Here is a 5,086-nt window from a genome sequence, read left to right as displayed (position 1 = left end):
CGTTGTTTACCACTCCACTGTTCCATGAATACTAAATAGTAAATGACAAGCATTGTTTTAGAATTAATAATATTTAGCAATAATTCTTATCTTAATTATTAATGGGAAAATCTATTTTTAAAATCGGCCATTCGAGTATTCCACCCTGTGTTATTATGAATTTTACTGAACGCAATAAAATTTTTTATTTATTTTTACTTTATTGGTACTATTAATTACTATGAATCTAAATAATCTAATTTTACTGTTATACAGTATTCACAGAAACGTTATGTTATAAATATTAAATATGGTATAAATATTAAATATACATTATTAAAATAATTTTAAACTCTTACTAGAACCAGCGAAACTCACTGTAAGTGAATACCCTTGATCGGAAACAGCACTTGAGAAAAACCATAGTTAAAAAAGTGCAGAATACCCTAGGTCGGAAACAGCACTTGAGAAAAACCGCAAGGGGTCATTTTGAACAAAGCATAATTATAAATACCATGATTGGACAATAGAGTACAAGTATATAATTATTATTACATTTGTTAGATACATTTATGTCTTAAACAAACAATTTATTTATAGTCATGAGAGCTCGATTTTTTACACAATTTATTTATTTTTTCTACATTTTAAATAATTTTGATTAACCATAAATTATAAATATTTTCTAATACATACTATATTCTGTTTTTATAGTGAATAAAATACCTATCTCTAAAGCTAATATAATCTTATTGCATATTTGAGTAAAATGTAATACAAGCTTTACATTTTATTAAATACAGGTTTAATATTTTATAAATATTAAATGAAATAATTTTAACTTGACTCAATTATATATGTATATACAATTACAAATTTATAATTCTTTATAATGAAATTTCAATTTTGTCATAATAAATACATCTTTAAATACTCAATATAATTTTCAAAGTATTTATATGAATTAAAAAATTATTCACAAACAATATATTTATTGTGATGCATAAATATGTTCATATTCTATAACTGTTTGAATTAAAACCGAGCCCCTAGTCACAAATAAATCCTTTATTTTATTTTATATTATTAAGAACTACTTTAAAGTATTGATATCATTTTAAAGTTCAGGATTATGAAAACTATATTTTAAATTTGATGACACAAATTAATCAAAATTTTCGTTTTGCAATTATGCAAAATATGAGTAATGATAAGCATGTATTCAAAAAATAAGATCAAATTCTCCATTACCTCAGACTTAAAACAATAGTAAAATTTGAAAATGACACTAACAATATATTTATTTATTAGTAATAAGAATAACTAATTAATATTTAACAATAAATAGACAACAACATCAATAATTTACTAAAAGAATGTTAATATTTAGTATGTTCCTAAATAATACAATATAATTTAAAAAATATACCTTTTTAAATATTTAATATTAAAATTGGGCATATTGTATAATTTAAACGACTACTTTATGATCATCACATAATATGTACATGCGTGATAAATTTTTTTTTAAATATTAAATTAATTTATACTATTTATAAATATAATTATTTTCTTTTTATTATTATTAAATAATTACATAAAATTTATGAATTAAGTTTTAATGATTGATGCTGTTGCCCCATATTAAATTTAACCTATGAAATATTAAAATTACAATACTATTTCATGAAAAAATAATTGAAATTGTCTACCAAACTTTATAAAATATCAGCATTTTATGAACATAATAAAAATATTGAAATATATATGATTTTTTGAGATATTATTAGTATCAAAAATCAAAGGCATTTGAAATTTTCAAAGTTTAAATCAGTGTACGATTTATGTTGATTAAATGTTTGTTCTAATTGAAAAAACTTGAAAATTTAATACAAGATTTCTCATAAGTATAAATTATTTTCATGTTAAAAAAAAATAAATATCACATTAATTTTTATGAGTATTTGAAAATTAAGCATCAAGTTGCTCCTTATTGTATATGTTAATTTCAAAACGTGCTTAAAAAAATAACATAGTAATGACCAATGGATTTAATTACATAATCTATATAATTTAACTTATACATATTATACATGGGTAAATATTTTTTTTAAAAAACTATTCAAATAATTTGTAGAAATACTAATATTTTTTTCAATAAAGTTTTAAGTTTTAATTAAAACGGCTCTCAAAGACAATTATTATATGTAAAAAGTATCAATTTCTGTATATCATTGCAAGTTATTCTATTATTCGACACAAATATTGAAAACCATTTAACGACGAATTTTTTTTTTTTAAATTTTTGCTCTTTTAAACTATTATTTAAAAACATTTTTAATAAATATTTCTCAACCAAATATCAAAAAAAAATTTTAAAAAAGAGAAAAATTTGCTATTTAGAATAATTTATAAAACATATCATATCAGTTTTCAGAAGTCTCATTAAAGGATTAGATTAAACGATATGATGATTAAAAACTATTTAGGTATGTTTGTCTTTTAGCGAACATTAAAGCGGTCTCGCATGTGACACCAATAATAAGATAATACATAATATTATCCTATGTGAGTACGGAAGTTATGAATTTATCATAGGTAGCTATATCGTATATGCAATTAGTAATCATTTATTAATTTACTACAACAACATAGCTCGAACACTCGTACACGTGTTCCTTTCATATTAATCATATTTCATATATCGAATTTTATAAAAACAGTATGTTTAAATTTTGGTACCTCCTTAAATATGTTTCAATGATAGTATGATACAATCACTTTTACAGTAAAATAAGTACTGGTGTATCACTGTTTTGAGTAGGAGTAAGTAAAGAATTTTAGATACTAGAACTCTAATCAAAAACCATTTATTAAATTAGTTTAATAAAAAAATATAAGCAATATTCAATGGATTTAAATATGTAGATAGACACTGTTTTATTGTATAATACTTATGACTTTTATTAATAATTATTTTTATTTTGTTTTTTAAAACTATATTAAATCTTTAGACACTTATCAACATTAATATTACCATACTTAATTATTAAAATTACTGATAATTGTACCTTCTTGCATATTATAAATTATATAATTCATATGTAATATAAATATTAAATAGGTATTGCAGTATAAATAATGTATATTGTATATAACATACTTCATCATAACATATATATTATTAATCAGTTGAATGTTTATCTATTATAGTGAGCGGGTGGCATTTAAAATAGATCAAATTTGTTTTTAGTGTTAGTAAAATAATTTAAGCAAATCATAACATGCACATTCATGAAATGAATAACCTTATTTAAGTTTTTGCTTATCAAAATATTATACATAATTATGCATTTATACAATGTGCATAGTACTCTTACATTTTAAAATTATATAGGTATTTATACAATTCTTACGATTCATACCTATGTTATAAATGTTAAAAGTTATAATAGAGTTTGTGAATAATCAAAAATAGTTTTCAATTGAACTGTTTATTTATAACGTGATTATATTTAATTAGTGAATTTCTTGTGAATCCACTTTAAAACTATAAAGACTTCATAAGTAAACAGCATAACAAATAGATAATAAAATATAATTTTTATTTAAACATTTATATTTCATACAGTTTTTAACATTCTGACAACGTATGGCAAAGTAGAAACGTTAAATTTTAAAATATCAACAACTTTTTTTCAATTTATACCAACAAGTTTTGCTAACATTTTAACATTTTATCTAGGTGTGTATTAGTCATACGTATTTTTCACCGGATAGTAGATACATGGTGTAGGCGGTTAGCCATAAGAATAACAAATTACAAAACGTTGGCTATAGTTCATTAAGTACTAACTTGATTACAATTTATAATAGGTATATTAATATAAGTAACCTATCCAAAACGTGAGATACCATTGACGTCAGTTCAACCATTTAAGTTATTAATTGTTTTGTTATACTATTTTACTATCGTATGTACATATAATTATAAATGTTCATATTCCATATTTATTTTTAAATAATTTTCCACTTGACATTCTTAGTCAAAATCAACTTATTCAAATTTTAATTTAGGATAAATAAAATTATCGAAAAAATATTTTTTCTTGTTTGATAGAGAATTAATTACATCACCAAATGGTACTCCTTAAAAACCATAATAAATTTAAGTAATTGATAATATATATTAAATTATCTATAGTCTTAGAGTATACATAAAAATTCCAAAAATCAGAATTTTAATAAATGTATAATTAGTTACTTAAAGTAAAAATTATGTGTGAGAATTAAGACAAAGTGAGACAATCAAATTACACAAGATAAATTTTTAATTATACAGCTCGATTTATATATAGGTACTTATAAGTTAGTTTTTAGAATTTGTAAGTTCATCGATTTAAAACCGAAACTAAAATTAACTACAAGACTAATTGTATTTGGCCTCCGCGTTTCATTTCATTCAAATTACACTAGACAGTCAAATACAGCTTAATTTAAAAGATCTAAAAGTTAAACATTATGATTTAAAAATACTTGAAAAAAGATATAACTTTTCACTATCCCTCATCCATGTTGTCCTTAGTATACCAGACAAATGTAAGTTATAAAGTTCAAGGTAATTCAGAGGAGAATGGAGGCAACAGAATCATTTTGCCCTGAGTTACATTTAAAAAAAATATCTGAATCTCATAAAAGCTTCGAGATGGACTTAAAATTATTTGAATTTGACTAATACCTATACAGCTATACATTATGATTATAAATATGATTAAGATTATTTGACATAACCTATTAGAATTTATAATTTATAAAATATTTTTCTTTATGAAATATCAGTCTACAGACATATAATTTTATTTCATCTTTGTAGTTAATAACATAGAAGCATTAAGCAGACTACGTTTTCGAAAATACTAAATGATTGGAATGTAATTATTATTTATTATTGCCGTGGTACTGAAATGTGAGGAATAATGATAAAATAACCAAAATTCTTCATATAAATACGCTATTACAAGTATCTAATAGGTATAGTAAAATTTGGTGGTAAACTGATAACTGTGTCTTTTATATATAGTCATAAGTTTATTAATTATATGCGCTC

This window comes from Melanaphis sacchari, unplaced genomic scaffold, assembly GCF_002803265.2.
Source record: "Melanaphis sacchari strain LSU unplaced genomic scaffold, SCAv2.0 Contig53_pilon_pilon, whole genome shotgun sequence".
Taxonomy (NCBI): domain Eukaryota; kingdom Metazoa; phylum Arthropoda; class Insecta; order Hemiptera; family Aphididae; genus Melanaphis; species Melanaphis sacchari.
This window is presented reverse-complemented; position numbering follows the sequence as displayed.